The sequence below is a fragment of the Onychostruthus taczanowskii genome, unplaced genomic scaffold, assembly GCF_017590055.1.
Source record: "Onychostruthus taczanowskii isolate IOZ18803 unplaced genomic scaffold, ASM1759005v1 scaffold29, whole genome shotgun sequence".
NCBI classification, from domain to species: Eukaryota; Metazoa; Chordata; class Aves; order Passeriformes; family Passeridae; genus Onychostruthus; species Onychostruthus taczanowskii.
Window position 1 is genome coordinate 3,945,097 of NW_024500239.1, and position 19,591 is coordinate 3,964,687.

Sequence of the window (19,591 nt, forward strand, 5' to 3'; positions counted from 1 at the left end):
AAAGGTATTTATTTTCCCTAGAAATAGTCTAGTTTTACATGATTTTGATTCTCAGCCTAACAAATCTTTATTGCTTTCCCATGAATGTCTGAAAATAGTCTGAAAATCATCTGTAAAGCTGGCATTGCCATCTTCTGTTTTTTAGCTGTTCTTGAAAAGGAACCAGGATTGAGGAAAACATAAATTAGGTAATTAAAATTAAAAGTAGAATTTTCTGCTTTGGCTTATTCTTCAAACTTCTATATGATTCTGGGAGGTAGACTAAAACATTCCAGATAGCTTAGCGTCTACATGAAAACCCAGGTGGCTGTGTCAATACTAAGGAGGTTGCATAGAAATAAAAGGGAAAAAATATTCATTCATCAACTTAATAAGAATATTGGATGGAAATAAGAAGGCAGAGATGCAGATGGAGGAAAAATGCAGAGTTGAGATAGAATCAACAACTGAACTACAAGGAGTGAAAACAAACAGCTTCTAAATCAGAATCTGCTGAACTATTTGCATCAAGAAATGCTTTTGCACCTACATCTCTTCCTTCTGCTGTTGTACTGGCTTCAACTCTTAACGGAAAGCAGAGTGTTTGCATTCTTGATAAAATATCACTCAGGAATTTTCTTTCTTCCACAGCCTGCATAGATGGGGAAGAGCACAAGAGACAGAGAATAAATCTCTAAGAAAGTAGGCAGTTTGGATGGCAGCAACATTTGCTTCTGCTTGCCTCTGTTTAGTCCATCTGAACAGTATTTCTCAATGCTGGATTTTTTTCTATTAAATTTTTTTGTCCCTCCCTCCCTCTCTCCCTCCACAGTGATGATGCCAATCATGTGGTAAGAGAGACTTGGTATAACATCTTTCTTCAGAGGCCCCTTTGTAATCCACTTTTGAGGGCTTTTCATTCCATACATCTGGTCTCTAACAATCTGCTTCTACATTAATTTTATCAATTTCTGTGTATTCTGTCCCATAACTGACATGATTCCTTTTATTCCTCCTTTCTCTCACTGAATGTTCTAGGTTTGACAACATAGCAAATTGATGTCTTCTCTTTTCTTCCAGATCACCCTGATCTCCTTTCTCCATCACCACAGATCAATGTCTTCCTTCTAGGTCCAGATTTCTCTTCCCTGTCCTTGTGATATCACTCTTCTTTGCATACAACATACAGCTCATATCCAGGTAATGAATTATATTTAATTTTGAACAATAACACTGCTGTTGCAATGGTTTCCTGCCAAATTACTGATCTGTTTTCCTCAGGTGGAAACACATGATCATTCCTGTTTGAAATATTGCTTCCATACTTAATCTGTCCCTCTTCTGTTACTCAGAAGTACTCAGACTGGAGTTCATTCCACCTGCCGTATCTTTCCACATCAAATTCACATCACCAATGGTCATGACGTGACTCTAATTGTTTCTCCTCTTTCTGGTGTTCATCTAAGCACCATCATAAGGTCAATCTTTCTTCCATAGCCATTTCAAACACTGAAACACCATTTCCAATTTTAAATTTCCCATTTAACTCCACCTCTTTCACACCGTGTAGCAACATACAATGAAATAATTATAAACTTGACATTTATTATATTAGGTAAGGATTTCTACAAACTTAAATATGGCATATATTCATTACATGCAGAAATACTGTGACATAAATATGTGTAAAAATAATTCTGTATGTGAAATCCCATTGAAGGAATGTTTAAGTGCCTTTTATCTTTTTGTCTATGAATCCTAGCAGACTATTTTATAAATGTTTCAATTTGCCTCTGCAATAAAACAAATTCAAAATATGTTTTCTTTCTTCTGAAATACAGCACTACTCTAAAAATTTTATAAATTGCTACCTTCATGTTTCTTCATTTTTGCATGAATCATCTTTTCAATGGTTTTCTCAGGGACTAGCTAATAATCTAATGCAGAAGATGTTCAGCTTTGTTTAATTCACATTTTTTCAGTCAGTTTACAAGACAGAGTGCCCTCAGCCTGTGAGCAGGATTCAGGAATACTAGTGTTGAACATATGAAATATAATCCCAGGGGCCCATACATGTCCCCACCAGGGAAAGCTGACCCTCTTTTGCAGTTTAAATAGTTACTCCTGAATTTGTGTCCTGCATAATTTCTTGCACTTATTTTTAAAAGAATAGATAAAATATACCCTAGTTTTACTACACTTTTCTATTTGCTGATGGAAGGAGATTCAGATGAATTTATATGGACATCATCACACTTGAACAGGGTTAATCTGCTTAGGCTCAGGTGAGTTCATTTTAGTCTTGATTCACTTCATTGCACATCTATAATGGTTATTAACAAGCTTAAGGACCTTTGGGAGCTTATGGATAACAATGCAGCACCATGGAAGGTGGGAAATCATTATCCTCATAAGGCTGGTGTAATAATTTGCAGTCACACACAGTTTCTGTAGTAATCCTTGGGGCTGAGATAGGTCACTAGGTCTGTAAACCTTTCATCAACTTTATACATTTTTTGCTCTTGCTCTTTAATTAATGAATATATAGTAACATAAAAGTAGATGTAAAATGTTTAACATATAAGTTTCTTCAAGCATCACTGGCAAATTTTACTACCTGTATGTGCTTATTCGTTTTAAATATAAAGCTTATGGGTTTTTTTTTTCTCACTATCATATATATCCAATGTCTGTCTGATGATTATTGATATACAACATTTAAGAATTGGAAGAAGCTCCACTGAAAAATTTTTAATTAATGATAATTTCAGATAATATTTCTTAGAGTATTCATTTAGTTCAAACTTTGTATTTAGATAATAACAGGTGTGAAAATAATTCTATATGTAAAAGAGATGCTTATTCTGTAATTTTTTAAATATAAGTCCAAATACTGGCAATAAATGCATATATTAATATTATAATAAGTTGTGGATATATAATATTCAAAACACATATGTTTTCAATACCATGTTTTCCACAGTTTTTCAAATAACTGGTTATAGTAAAAGGATATTGTACACTTTCTAAGAGAACAGAGGTTGATATGAGGTTGAATGAGGTTCTGTAACGTTGAAATTCAGAGTAATCTTTAATCTCTGTGTTTTTTCATGCAAACAGCAAAATCAGCTTCCTTAATATGTTAAATTTTGTAATGAAGCACCATTTTCTCCCCCCACATTTATGATATTCTTTTATTCTACATAAGCATAAGTCATTAATTTTAGTCTGAGCAAGAGTAGCATTAAATGTGAATTAATAGAATAATAAGTTCTAGGGTTTTATAATTACCAACTTCAATATTTTTTTTAGAGTTACTTCTGCAAGAGAGGGAAGTTATAAGAGCTATACATTTCTACTATTTTTGCTCTTCTGGAAAATTTTGACACATTGGATCCATTGGTCAATCTGAAAAAATACGCTGTAGAGCAGGTGGCATTTGAGGCTGTATCCAAAGCAGTCAAAATGTTGAGAAGGTAATTATTGAGAGTTACCCAGGTGAAATTGCAGCTTGAGCAAGCCCGCAAAGGCTCTCAGGACCACAGCCCACTCCATTTCAGAAACATCAATGTAGTCCCCTCATTTCTTACTCAGAGAATGGAAGAGGTCAGAGTAAGTTGCACTTCCTATCTCATTTGGTGTTGTCTGGAATTTTTTTTGTAATTGAAAACCAGAATCAATGTCCTTCTCTCCCTAAGTAAAACCAACTGTTTCATATTGTACTACTCTGAAAAGTGTCTTTTAGCTCCTTCTAGGAAGCACATTATTGGCAAAGATGGAGGCAGATGTGTTATTCTCCTTTTGATGCTGCGTCCTAAAGTAACAATGAAGTCAGGGGTTAGAAAGAGAATATGCAAAAGAGGAGAACAACCCAGTAGTAATTAGGAGATGCAGGAAAGAGAGGAAATGAAACAGCAGACTTCTTAAATTTCAGTGCTGGCTCTGAAAAATGAATTTTATGTTGGATAAAATCTGACATATCAAAGAGAATACAGATATTTCTCAGAAGGTTTCCAGAACCTTATAAACTGCTGCTAGTCAGCAACAAAAGTTTTGGCTTAGCAAAACCACACAGCTTGTCATGGATATAACAAGTGATTGTAGTCTCTCATATGATTGGACCTATGCCAGGACACTGTCCAAAATGAAGATATTCCCTATTATTGTAATAGATGCATGTTTGATTAGTCAAAGGGTCATGGTAGCATCTTCCACTGGTATTGTTTGGTGTGTAAAAAATCTGCTATTACCTCGTCAGACATCATTTTGTCCTATGAAGGGAGATGCCTGAATTTTGAATGAACAGACATGCATTTTGCCGAGAAGGCACAGGATTGAAGGCTGCCATTGAGCAAGAGTGTTTGGGTATCATTTTCAAGTCAGTCTTTCATTGAGCCCTTTATAATTATTTGTATGTTAATACATTTTTTAAAACAATTTGGCAGCTACTAGACAATCTGAATTAAGGCAGTTTTGCATCTTGTTTTCAATAAGGAAGCCAAAAAATTGTGGTGAAGAAACAGTAACAGCCTGCCTTTGGGGGCTGGTGTGTGTAGCATAATCTATTGATTCACTGGAAATTAGAAAGCGTGGGTATCTCTCCTGGCCACACTCCAGTGGAATGTGTTAGTTTGGACAAATCACTTAGCTTCCGTGTGCTTCACTTGCTCCATCTGTGAAATGGAGATAATTATGGTATATGCCTCTCAAGGATGTTACAGTACTTAATTAGTGAATTTTTAATTCCTTGGAGGTCTTCCGAGGAAATATATTATATGTTAAATATGTCTAAAGTATATGAAAATAATTTAAAAATTATTATAATCACTGCCTATTTAAAACATATCTTTTTTCTTTGAAGTTATGGAGCTTTGGGACAAAGAATGAAATATTCTTAAGAACAAATGAAAAAATAGTTTACCTGCTTCTCAAGTGCTTGTTGGTCAGCTGGTGATTTTAAAGGCTATGCTTATTCATTTTAGCAAAAATAAGAGGGTTATAATTGCTTATGTCTTCCAATATGTTGTGTAGAAATGTTAGAGATGCTGGGAAAGCAACTAATTTCAAGGAACAATCATGGAATCACAAATCATAGAATGTCCTGTGTTGGAAGAGGCCTCAATGATCATTTAGTTACAATTCCCCTGCCACGGACAGGGGAACCTTTCACTGCACCAGGTTGCTCAGGGCCCCTCCAACTATAGCCAAGGGCCACCCATGAATTAATGTGGACCAGAAATTGCAAGCAGGTTTCTTGGGTAATCAAGTTCTAGAACCACTGAAATATGAACAATCGTTCACAAAAAAACTTTTAAAAATGTTTAGTTTGTGATAAGGCAGGAAGTGAAAAGTGTTACACATTTCAGAAGTCGAAGTAACAGAGGGCTGTTCTCAAACCTTTAGGAACTACGGTTTACCACAACTAAGCTTTGCAATACGTAGCAAATATAAATGTGGCATCATGTCATGGTCACAGAGGCAGAGCAGGCTCTATCTCTATGTGCAGTTGTATCTCTGTTTGTGTGCGCAGAACCCTTGTCAAGCCATTTTGCCAGATCTGATATACAGCAAGGAAATAGTGCCACATGAAGGAAGTTCTTCTTACTGCTCTGTGATATTCAGAAAAGGATGATCATATGTCTTATCAGTTATAAGTTCCTCATGACATTTGCTTTCTGCTCAAGACATATGTAACATTGCAGTTTTTAGTTTTAGGACTGAGCAAGAGTCAGCTGCCTTTTTCAGCTACTGAGTGATAATCAATCTGTGCTGTATAGAGAGTAGTTAGAATAACTACATAGAGCCATACATTGATCTACATGTTTGACATAGATAGAATTAAACCTCACTCAGCACCTTCTTCTCAGTAGCTAGTTGTGGCATCTGGCTTTGTTTCAACCTGGTTTCAGATTAAGCAAATGCAACAAATACCTAAAAATATCTGTTAAACTGTGAGGAACTAAATTTCTATTTTTCTTCAATAAATCAATAATATAGGTATATACACAGTAGGTATAATTCTCATCTTTGATGCAACATCATATATTTCATTAGTGTAAAAAAACCTGATTCTAAAATGTCAATTGAAAAAAAAACTAGCTGAAATATTCTTTGATGAGTTCTTTCATTACGGAAAAATATTGTTAATGATTGTGTGTACATTTGCATTTTGGTTGAGAACAGCACTGCTGCTTGAAAACAAATTCCATAGCCAAAGCATTTGCTGCAGTTTGATCTGGATTTGTAGAGCAGTTTTACTGCATGCAACTGGATTCCTGTCAAGTAAAAATATTCTGATCTTGTTGCACACCAAATGCAACTCCAAATCTGGAGTAAAGGTGAAAAAAATCCACATCTATGACTTGTCCTCCAGATGGCAAAGAATGAGCATGCCCTTACATAGTAAGGACAGTCAGCCCAGGGGACCAAAGCAAATTGAGTACAGTGTAAGACCCTGACTGAAAAACCATTGAGATGTAGGAGCTGCTGCAGCAGCTGTTTTGATCTTCTGACTCCTCCTATCACACTAAACCACTTCTTAGTACCCAGTTTATCCTGACCACAAATCCTGGCCAGTGTTATCCTGACCACAAATAATTTTTCATGTAATTCCATTATTTTATTTTGGTATGTGAATTTGTGAATCTATAAATGCACCCAAATACACAACCATGTATATAAGAAAACACGTGTTGCATACTTTAAGGCGGAGCCATCTGTAATTTTTTTAATAAAAATTCACAGGGAAAAGGTTTTGATGCTTTCTTTTCTCATGTCAATGATGACATTGTTAAAGTTCTTATTAAGAAACAGTAACTTAGGCAAAAGAGCACAAAGTTGTCCAATATTTTAATTGGCTGGAAACTGCTGTAAAATGGATTATAGAAGTGAATTACTGGTGACTGGTAAAACCAGCATGCATTCAACTGATGTGTACCAGGATGTTGATTTGCAGTAACCCTATGAACACTAAGGACATTCCAGAGGACTGGAAGAAAGATAACACCATGCCAGTACTTAAAAGACTAAATGAGCCAACCCACATAATTATAGGGCTGTCAGCATGACATCGATCCCAGGCAAAATAATAGAGTTACTGAAATGGGACTCTGTTTGTAAAAGAATGAAAGGAGGAAAATTGAATGAATACCAATAAACATAAGCATATGGAAAATAGACCCTGTCAAAATAACTTTCTTTTGTGCAAGAATACTTCTTTGGTTGCAAAATGGAATTGTGTTGATACAAGCTACCTTGGTTTCAGTAAGACATTGCATGTCTTACAAACCATATATATGGCATATACAGATAGTTATATAGACTATTTTAGTTTAAAATCAGTGATTTAAAATGAACACAGTACACAGGAAAGATCTTATCTTATGGGTCCTGATATATAAACACAGACTTAACAGCAAATATGTGAGGTTTGAGCTCAGTATTGGAGGTTTTGAGGTTCTTTTTTATTGTTATAATCTATTCAATATTTTGTATCAGTGATGAGATATGAAATAATTGAGAATTGATGCATTTCCACCATTTCTGGCAGTGGAAAAATTTGAAGAGGTAGTTAATGAACAAGATCAGTTATTGCAACAGAAGATTCTGTTTATCTTATTTATGTGAGTGCAAGCAAACCATGGGATGCAGTGTGGTCACTTAAAGAGTAGAACACCAAGGACATGCTACATGTCAGGGTTCAGATTTGATTGCTCTCATTGCATCCAGACCACACAAAACAATGGAGTTAGTTAGTTTTTATTTTCCAGATATTCCTTATGAAGAATGGGATGAGGAGAGGCAGGGGAAGCAGTGAAGCTATGCTCACTGACTACTGAAAGCAAACCCAGGAGATGTTTCCATCCACTTTTCTACGGAGAGAAGGTTGCTGGCAGCCTCTTCCATTCTCATCCTCCATAACAGGACACTTCAAATGATATTTTATCACTCACAGTTTTCCCTTGTGGCCTGCCGGATTTGTTTCCCTAGGACTCTTGTGTTCCCTCCCCCTTTAGAGTATCCCACAACTGACATTTTGCTACTTCCAGTGACACCAAGGAGCAGAACTCATTTGCTCATGAGCTGTCTGTGTACTGTATGCTCTTAATATTAAAGAAGTTAACTATGTTCAAAATTTTGGAGGTGAATTTTCTAGGCTCTGCGGACAAAACACAATAGAAAGCATGATGCCCATTCATTAAGTATGTAGCCCAGATCTTGGAATATGACTCTGAATTAGTCAAATAAGTTCCTTACACAGTGTCCAGGAAGAGTTAGTTCCCTTGTGGGGGGATTCAGAAGAAACAGGATACTAAATTATCAGCATATGAAACAACAGAAATTACTTAAAAGCAGTACTACACAAATAATTGACTGTGGACAGCATCCTCCTTTACTTTCCTTTTTAACCTCTATTTGAACATTTTCATTTTCTGTGGTTTCAGGCAAAAGAATAATGTTTCACAGGCTGCATGCAGCCACTGAGTTAGAGGAAAAAGCAACTTAATTTTTTTTAATTTTTTTTTTTTTTTCCTAAGTAAGATATTATTAGGGGTAAACTGAGCCATACCTCAAAATTTCTTGGCTTAGTCTGCAAAGACACACAAGACTTTTGGCTTCTTCCATAGGCATTTGATAAAGAAAAGATAAAGTTAGATTTTGGAGAATGCCAGTACTGCTGCTGCTTTCAATTAGTGAAATAAAATAGAAAATTTAGAAATTATCAAACTTATGTTCAGGTTTGCTTGGACAAGATTCTCAGCTGATGTAAAGCAACATAAAGCAGTTGAATTCCTTTCTTTCATATCAGCTGAGAATCTGGCAGCTATTATTTATTTAGGCTTTCAGCATGACACGAAACTGCTCTGAGGTACTTCTCTTTTTTTCTCATTCAACCATAAGCCAGAGTACAAATGTTTGGTAATAAATTTTTCTTACCACTGGAATTTAGACTAGATACAAATGTAATTTAGCTGGTACTTTATTTTACAGCTCAGGGGATTTGTTGGATACTTACTTAGGGCAAAAGCATTTAGCTTTAGATATTGACACCAGCCGTGCTGTCATCTGGCAAACAGTGGAGCACATATAGTACTTAGGAGAATTATATTTGGTAAATAAAAAAGATGTGTAAGTAAAAAATATGTTGATTATAGTGTAGGCTGATATTTTAAGCAGTCACAGATGGCAGTGTACTAACTGGTTATTGACAGCAATATCAGCTCTAGAAAGGATTTTGACAGGTCTCATCATACAATGATTAATTACTGCAAGGCACTCCAATTTCCTCTCTTGTTCAGCTCATGGCTCAGAGTAAAATCTGTTGCTCTTATTACACTCTACAACACAGGAAATATCTTCTCACTGCTGTATCCAAGGACCAATCAAGAGCCCAAAAGTCAGTCAAAGAGGACTCAGAGTCTATGCTGGAAAGGCCTTTCCTCAAGGGATTGAGAAAGGAAGGAAGTTAATATGGCTTTGCTCTCTGTGTTTTAATTTGTTTTAAATGGTAGTAGAGACTAATAGGTTTTCTGAGGAAAGCAGGTAGGTATTAGTCAAGTCAGTTCTCAGAATATGTATAAAATAATATAGGTGAAAAATTAACAGCTGTGAGAGGAAGCAAAGGATAGTAGACCTCATGCCTAAAATGTATAAACTAAAAGAACAAGGAAAATAATTGAAATAAGAGCTATGTATTTTCCTGAAACTGTTCCTAAAACAGAGATATTACCCATTTCAAGGATTGCTTCTATGCTCCTGGTATTGTATACATGGTGACATTGGATGTAAACTGGTTGTTGAGATTTCCTGGAAATGAACCAAGCCATGTCCTGTCTGATCAGTTTCAGAGAAAACACTCAGCAAGTAGCTCTGTCAAGAAGGCTTTTCACAGTGCAAATGTTTTTAGTAAGTCAAAGGAGATGCTATATTGTGAGAATACTGAAATGTTTAAAGTCTAGTTCTCCCTTGCGTGACCTGAAACAATAGGAAGCATGTATGTGGGGTGAACTGCTTTACAGTGTGGAATTCTGTTTAAGATTTTCAGGCTAGCTCCAGATGAGGTAGTAGATCTACACATCTGTACAACTCTGAAAAGAAATTATAGTCTGGGTCCTGGAAGCAGTGCAGATGCATGATTGCTGCACTGAATTATGCTTTGGCTAGTGCAGTTATGCTGACGTGGCTATGCTCCTTCCAGTGTTAGCCTTATTTTGAGCTAGCTTAGATCTCTGTGCCCAATAGTGCAAACTTTTCCACATTTTTCACCCTTACCAGAATCTAGAAATGCTGACACTTTAAATATACCACCTGTTGTATCTGCAAAACAGAATGGAAAGGCTCAAGGGTATATCCAGCTGTAATTAGCAAGCTGTACTCTGAGGTGGGCATTACTCTTTATTTCTCCTGTCCTTCATCATAAAACTAGACATAGGACAATAGATTGCTCAGAATTGTGCCTAAACTTAGCAAGGACAAAGTCTTTCCTTGGTTTTTTGTGGCTGTGTTTTGCATAAAGGTTGAGGAGTGGGCTGACTGTCTCATTAAGGTCATATCTGACTTAGATTGACAGGGTTTTAGATGGTAGTGTGTGTGTATATCTGTGATGAGTGTAAAGGTGTTTTCAACTTCCTCTGCAACATAGGATGTGGTTCAGCTTTTGAGAATCATGAGGGCAGCTCTCACTTCGTCAGTTTTCTAACATCAAAGGATCTTTTGGAATTACTAATGCCTTGATCTCCACTTCTCAGTCTGTAGCACAGAGCTTATTCTGAAACCCTTTGGTCTAATTAAAACCTTAGGGTTTACATGAAACTGAGTGATATATAAGGTTTGTGATGTAAAAGAAGGAGAAGACCACATGATCATAAGGGTCGGTCACTTGGTGATCTTTTTCCAGAATTTTGTTCTACAGGTCTTCATCTTCTCCCTGTGGAACAGAAAGAGGTAAGGATATGATATATATTCAAGAGCTCTAAAGCTGTAAGGAAACCTGCCTTGCTTTCCACAGAATCACATAATCGTAGAATGGGACAGTTTGGAAGGGACCACAGTGGGTCACCTGGTCCAACCTCCCTGCTCAAGCAGGGTCATCCCAGAGCACATGGCGCAGGATTGTGTTCGGACTCTTCTGGAATAGCTCCAGGGGGGGAGACTCCACAGCCTCTCTGGCCAATCAGTTGCAGTGCATGGTCACTCACCGTAAAGTTCTTCATGTTTAGGTGGAACTTCCTGCACATGAATTTCTGTCCCTTGCCTCTTGTTCTATTGGCTGGCACTATTGAGAAGAGCCTGAATCCATCTTCTTGGCATCCCTGCTTTAGATATTTATAGACAGTGAAGTCACTTTTCAGTACTCTCTTCTTGAGGCTGAGCAGGCCCAGATCTTTTGGCATTTCCTAATAGACTTGCTCTTGTTCCTTGATCAACTTTGTAGCTCTTTCCTGTATCTGCTCCAGGAGCTGCATGTCTCTCTTGTACTGAGAAACCTGGAACTGCATAGAGCACTCCAAGTGTGGCTTCACCAGTACTTAAGAAGGGCAGGATCATCTCCCTTGACCTGCTGGCTGTGCTATTCCTAATGCACTCCTTCATGGCTACAGCAAAAAAAAAAAAAAAACCAAACAAAAAAAAAACCAAACAAACAAACAAACAAAAAAAAAACAAAAAACAAAAAACTGTCCTTGGCTGAAACCAGAACAGAGGCCTGAATTTTCTCTTGCTTAAATGCTATTCAGTGATCAAAGGTGAAACATATTTAGTTTAGTGTTGCCTTTTTGACCTGATTACCATTGATGAATCACATCGCATCAGTAAAACAGGCAGATAGCAGTTTAATATGTCTTAATTGTTGAGAGCAAGACAGCACCCCATAAAATTGCTTCATCCAAAGGCACAGTTGATATAGTTGTGGTGGGTGGTGTGCAGAAACAGAAGAGCAGGGAGGCAGATGCTGTCCCCCATACAGTATTGTAATTAAAAGATAGAGAAAAAAAACTATGCTCTGATGTGCCTGACCCAGTAGCCTGTCTGATCACAAAGGCCCAATGTTACTAAAGTCAGGCTAACAAGATGTCACCTCACTTGATGATAACTGAGATTTGTAGGTTCAGACTCCACCTGTATAGTGCAGTAATGGGAAGCCTGAATCCCAGGTGAAACACACATGGCATTGGGGTCTCACAGAGTTCTGCTCAGCAAAGTCACAATAAAAAGCCAAGAGTAAAAACATTCTATGCTATAACTGATTTCTGAAAATTATAAAAGAAGTAAAATTAAAGCTCCTGACTTGAGATGAATACTATGAATGTTGAAGAATCATAAATTATTCATAGGGAACATTAGGAACCCAACAGGAATTCAAGTGATTTAAGACAGGTAGAAAAAATTAAATATTTTTTAATGCTAAAATATGCTGCTCAATATGTCCTTCAAGGTCAAACTTACGCCATAGGTTTATAGCCAAAATACGGGTTTTCTCTATTAGGGTACTTATTTTAAGTTACTGATGCTGAAAGCTGATGCATGAAATTGCCTAATGGCTAAGGCTTGAATTCAGGCAGTAGGACTGTTAATGTGGCATCCTTGCTTAGTGTAAATAAAACTCTGTACTATGAGAATAGTTCTCCAAGTTTTGCAATTCAGTGAGTTTACAAATTCTTGCAAACCAATATAAAATCTGCAAAACCAGTTTACATATTCAGTCTAGTATCACCTCCCCACCCAAACTTCACCTAATAATACTTTCCACATTCCTTGCTTTTATTGAGCATTTAGGATGTTGGGTTTTTTTCTATTAACATTACTATTAACAATCTAGTAAAAATAGATCCTGTAGATCTGTTTAGTCCATTGATCTAAAACCTAGACATAAATATGATAACACATCAAGCAGTTTTTATGTGCAAGGTCTTGAGAGTTACAGGATCTTCAAGAGCTACAGCAAACTTTACTTATTTGGAATTATCTATGGGATCTTATTCTCTTGTCCCTAAGCCTTCCGGTAGCAGTGCTTTTTATAGGGCCTTATTGATTGTCTATAATTACCCTTAAATAATAAAAATAATTGATACAAGTAATATTGAAATTATGCAATTATCACTGCTGTATTTTTAAAATATCAAATATAGGTATTTAATAGCCAAATACCATAATTACCAGATACATAGCTAGATATCTATTATATCAAATTTATATCTGAATTTTAGAGTTTTTAATGGACTTTAAATGCTATTGCTTTATAGTTCTAGTAGTAATAATACCTTTGTTCCCCAAATGTAATCTTTTTATATTAACATTTTTTCTTAAAGCTGAGGTGATGCAAACTCTGACCTATACCATGTGAAATAATGAAATATAAATATATAAATAAAATATTGGTAAAAAGATACTTATTTTCAGAAATAAACTGGACCATGCAGACATGCATGTGATTAGCTGAAATGTTTTATTGCTTGAAAGCTGTTTTAGAGTAAGAAGAGATGACAATGTCCCTGAATAGAACAGCATATTTTGAAAGACAAGCTAAAATGAGAGTTTTATTAATAATACAGTGAATCTGGTAAAGCTTCCCTATGTATGTTTACACCTGGCATATTTTTTTTTCCTTTTTCTTTTTTTCCCCCCCAATCTCCAGGTTACACATGAGAAAGTTTCTGGTTAGTATAGCTGTCATGGGGAGATCTAGTGGGGAGATGATGTTGTACACAGGGTTTATCAGTCAGAATCAAGAAGAGTAGGAATAGTGTTCAAGGGGAGCAGGAGTGTTGAGTAAAAGGTATCAGCTGGGGCTCTGTCCTGTGGAGAGCTGGATGGTATTCGAGTGAGAGAATTTAGACCTTCTGTAGGAGTGCAGCAATGCTTTGAAATGAGGGTTTTAAAGATAGAGCTCGAGAAGAAATATATCTTTGACTGGGAGAAATGGGGAAATTTGTGTTTGGAGATTCTTGAATTATGAATGGACTTTTGGTGTGAAATTTTGAGGTGTCCCCACTAGGCATTCTTATCCCTTAATCTCCCTTTGCAGGCATGGTGACCCATACTCAGGCCCTTATAAGTTTTGTAGGCTTAACTGTGCCCTCCGAATTCTTAAGTTTGAGGAGATTAGCATAACCTTCCAAGTCATGCAAAGTAAAATGAATGCCTGTAGTATATGTGTGGGAAGGGTGTGTGCTGCTTCTGTATCTGTATCGTACTAGAGAGTAAGGGATTATAGAGCATTTGCTTTGTTACTCACAAGAGGTTAGAACAATAATGCGCAGCCCCGTGTAACTAAACCTGTGTGTTGAGAGAATACACTATGGTGTGTAAGCAGTGAAAGACTCCAATTATTTTCACAGCCATAAAAAGTAGGATCAGAAACCCCCAGCTTCTTTCTCCGTATGACAGGATTCTTTTCTGTCTGTTCAAAGGTAAATGGCAAAGCTATAGTCAGACCTTAAGTAATATGGTGTCTACACATTCTTCCATGAACAATTAAAGACTTTCTGCTACTGAAAATATACCACCTCTTATGGTCAAGAAGATTTCAATCCATGATAATCAATATGAATACAATCCCACTACCTTGTCCAACTCACCATTTCTGAGCATTCCTACCATAAAAAAGATTTAGGGAAATTCTGTGTGGTGCCATGGGTGGCATATTTTCATTAAACCAAAAGAAGTGAAAACACATCAGAGTTTTATGCGCTGCTCAAAGAAACAGCTAGACCCTTTCTAAGTAAAATGGTGGGGAGCAGGCTGATTGCCATCTAGGATGTAACTAATTGGTGTGTTCTCCGAGGTGTGATAGGATATCGGACTATCAGGCATAATATTACTGGCTTATAAAGCTACTGCATAATGCAACCAGTAGAGTGTGCCACAAAGGTTGTATTAAAGGACAGCATGATTTTAAAGTCAATCTGGTGTTCTATGATGAACCAAGGATGTTTCTGCATGAATAGGTTAATGCAAAATCTGGTTCTAGCATGCATGCTTACTGTAACATGCATTCAATACATGTGCAGATCTACATGTGTTCCTGTATAAAGACATGAGAAAGATATGAAGAGGTAACTGGAGACATTCTGATTTGAAGTGGTAAAGACAGACATTTTATGCCCGCTATGAACAGGAAGCAGTGCAGGTATTGTACTGGTCAAATATTCAAGTGATGATAAGGAAGCTGGAGGAAACTAATGTTGTCATTAAGAGAAAGCTTTAAATAAAAGACTCCAAAAACATAGGCACATACTGTGATAACCAAAAAGAATTTTCATTTTGCAACAATAGACAAGAGACAATCAGTAATATTTGGGTAGTAATTTGTTTCTATTATTTATTTTTATTAATGTTTTAATGGCAGATCATAAAATAATGATAAATAATCATAAATAATAAAATAATTTTTACAGATAATTTGCACTGGATTGAAGAGGAAAAATTTGCAAATTATACACTCTCCTGTGCATATGTCAATTACATTGTATATAGATGAGACCCCACTTACACTAGTTTAGGTTCATATTATATTGAGTTATTACAGTTTGGTCCCCTCTCCACTTCCAAGTTTAGGCCAAGTGAAACCCTTTGTAAAACAGACATGAATCTAATTCAAGACAGAGACACCACCACAACACTGCCCCCCAACCCCCCCGCCCCCCAAACCACAGACTGCAATCTGACAATACCTGACTGTAATTCTGCCTTCATGCAATTTGCTGGGAGATGTTTCTGAAGCTGAATGGTCGACACTTCTTTATTGACCTTTGGCAGGTAAGATGTTGGGATATGAGGGGGAAAAATAATGAGGCTTTTATTAAAGATGCTAGAGTTCTTATGGGTTAAGTGGACTGTCACTTATTTAGATAAACTAGGACAATACACTGATCAGAAATACTGGTGATAATAGAGCTTACAGCATTCAGTCTTTAAGGAAGCAGAATTTTTCTGGCAAAATGTCAAGAGAAAATGTGGTACCTAGTAGCTCAAGGATGACATCCTCAATCTGTGCAATAGTTAATAAAAAGCCAGGTGTTTTTGGTAAAGGAGTAATAGGAAGGAAGGAGGGATGGAAGGAAGGGTGACTAATGGAACATAATTGCGTATGGCTATTGGATATGGATTTTGTTCATTCTACACAGCAACTAGGAATATTTTCATACATGTTTGAAAAATTGTCCTAGGGGACAAATGTCGGTTCCTTAGGATTTAAAAGAAAATACGGCTGCACAAAAACAAATTTGCACAACTGGTGAAACCAATGAAAATCCTATTTCTGTGGAGAAGCAAAATCCTGCATCACCTAGTTTCTTATCTCACCCACTTTGCTGTAAGAGAAAGATACATAATTATGTGGCTGCTTGTCCATATAGTTGTGGTAAATTATATTCCTTTACTTTCAGCCTATATAAGACAGTGCTACTTGTTAATTATTATAGGCAGGATGGTAGCATCACATCATTACCAATATTAGAATTATCAATCATTCTCATTAGCAGTCCCCATTTTAAGTTCCTATTATTCAGTTGCTTATAGCTTGGCACAACTTCAGTCCTTAGGGTGGAAATTTCTCCATGTTTTGTGTCAGCCTCAGGTTAAGATTTCTTAATTTCTCATTTTATTTTAATTTCAAACAAAGTGATTCAGTGGTCCATTATTTCTTTGACCAGCAACCCCCTCCTTTCCAAGAGACACTTGAAATAATGTCAGGGATGTGGGGTTTTTTTGGGTTTTTTTTTTTTTTTTTTTTTTTTTGGTTTTTTTTTTTTTTTTTTTTTTTTTTTTTTTTTTTTTTTTTTTGTTTTGTTTTTGGCCTCTTCAAAATCTGTTGAAATTTTGCCAAATAATAAACATTTGAAAGATACACTCAGCCAGCTTCCTTCATATTAAAAAGCTAAACTCTTCCTCCACAAGCATGTGTTTATTGCTAGTTGAACCATATGTGGCCTCTTTCACAGCAGGCAAGGGAGTATCCTGGATCCTATCTCTGGTCAGAGACTTCCACTTGCAGCCTTGTGCAGTGCAAGGGAAAGGCAGGAACCAATGTCAGAATGAAGGTCAAGTTGTCCTGTGTGTTTTGTTTTGCATGTGGCCTCCAGCTACCACTCAAGAAATCTGGAGAAAGGAGGGGTTCAAAAAAACAGATCTGGAGAAGGATAAGGAGCAGAATTAGGTCAGTAAGTCTTGTGAGATGTAATCTGAAGTGTGACTCAGAGCTTCTGCCAAGGTGTTATAACAAGAAGAGGCTTGTAATGAGAAGAAAGGACTGGGATAAGGGTAGACAGATTATATTTGGTTGGGAGGTGATTGGTTATTGCTAAAAGTAAAACTAGGATTAGGACAAGTTAGGAAAAGATTGGGTTAAAAATGTTACTGAACAGAATCTGGGTTGCACAGATAATCATGGTTAAACAAAGACTAAGATGAAAGTAGGATGGAATGGGTAACAGATTGGAGCAAGTGCATTAGAATATTCTCCTAAAAAAAAGAGAAAATGTAACTTTGTCTTTGCATCCATTCCTTCTTTTGCCTTTTGGCAGAAATTCATAAATTGAATGCAATGTAACTTGGCTTGGACAAAAATGTTGATTGCTAATACGTCAAAATTTTTCCTTGCTTTTGAAGATACAAACCTATAGGTCTGTGTATAACTGAAAAACAAATGTTAAATATGAATTTAAGTGAGTGTTGATAAAAAAATTCATGTGATAGAAAATAATAGATAACATTTTCAGTATGACATTAGCCTGAGTGATTGAGGCAATTTCAAGTTATTGAAATTATAATTCCAATGTAAGTAGATTGCATTGAACCTAATTCTGGTGCAGGTGGTTTCAGTTGGAGGTAGTGACTTTGCAAAAGGTTGGTTAGATTGTTTGTATTTTTATATTAGGCTTTAGGGAGCAGCAGGTGGAAGTTCTGGGATACTGTGAAGATACCTCTAAGCTGAAACTCACTTTTCTTTTTTCATGTACAAGTTCTTTTTGAGGTGTTTTTTCGTGTTTTTTTTTAGCCAGCAGCTCCACCACAAACTTAGTTTTTCAATATATGGTTAAAATGCCTTTATCATATGAGCTATTTACTTGATTGAGGAATACTGATTTACTAATATGGGCTTTGAAACCTGTTCTGCAAAGGTTACCATCCCATTGCAAGAACAGAACAAATTCTAAATCCTATGAAGACTATTCCTTGTCTGCAGTAATTTCTGAACTCTCACACAATCAAGTATTATTGATTGTTATGGGGTATATCATGGGGTTTTATGCTGATTTTTTTATAATTTATTAATAAAACACTGTGAATTTTCTGAAAGTCTATTACAACATTTGCCATTATTAATTACATTCATCATTGGCATTTTACATGAGCTGTTTCAGGTGAAATTATGGAGTGTTACTATCCTCTCCTAATTCCCAGATAACCAGGATAACTAGCTTTTACTTATTCATCCTTTTGCCCTTTTGAAAGGTTGCCACACAAGATTTTTTCCCACTCTTATGAAATTTCCCTAGGACTAACTTGGGGTCAGCATTAAAGATTCACAAGAGTCTCTTCATTGCTATAACTGAAGGCCTAGCTCCTAAGTGGTAAAGGCTGGCTTAGAGTCTGTAAGAATATATTTGAAATAAGGGTTGTCACTTTTCCATCTCCATCTTTTTACCTATATACTTACCTTCAATGAATTCCATCTAGTATTTAATTGTGCCATGCCTGAAGGTGCAATACAGTGCCAGGTTAAGAGTAAGAAGTGACTGCAGTATCTGAATTCCAGTAGCACTATCTGCACTACTTCACAGTGAGCTCTTTTTTCTGTTGCCTTAAATATCTTAATATCATAAGGAACTGTTGACACTTTTTATTCACCCTCTCTTCCTTCCAGTTCTTTAGAAAAACACGGAGCAGTACAGACCCAAAAACATGACTGCAGAGCTCCACAGGGATCCTGCTTCTACACTGAGGAAGGACTCTTAATCTCTGTTTCCAATCTTAACCAATTATTTATACATGCAAGAATCTTCTTTTTAATCTTCTGACTTCTCAGTTCCTTTAAGGGCCCTTGGTAAGGGATCTTGTCAAATGCTTTCTGGAAATCCAAATAATCTGTATCATCAGGGTGAATCTTATTAATTCTCTTGTGTATCATTTAAAGAACTTTTATTGATTTGTTAGGCATTATTTCTTTTTATAGAAGTAATTCTAGCTCCTTCCTATTACATGTAATTTATTAATATGTCCACTGGTTATATTATTACAATAGTTCCTGCTGAATTGCACAATATAGATGTTGGAGTTCCTGGTCTGTAGTTCCTTCATTATGCATAAGCACCCTTTAAAAAAAAAAATCTGTTTTCAACACCACTTAGTTAACAAATTATTTCAAAAAAAGATTGTCCAAAACAATTCAGATAGTTCATTCCTTCATCAGCTTAGGGTTCTTGGGTAGGTATTATCTCTTGTTGGTGACTTAGCACTGTTCATTTTATATTTTTGTCTGATAAATGAGTTTAGAAACATTTCATGATAAAATGGAATTTCAGAGGACCCCTTATTTAGAAGATTAGTGGCTTAGGAATTTATCCACTTTTTTCATGTCAGTCACTAATAAAATTTTATTCTTTTCTTTTCT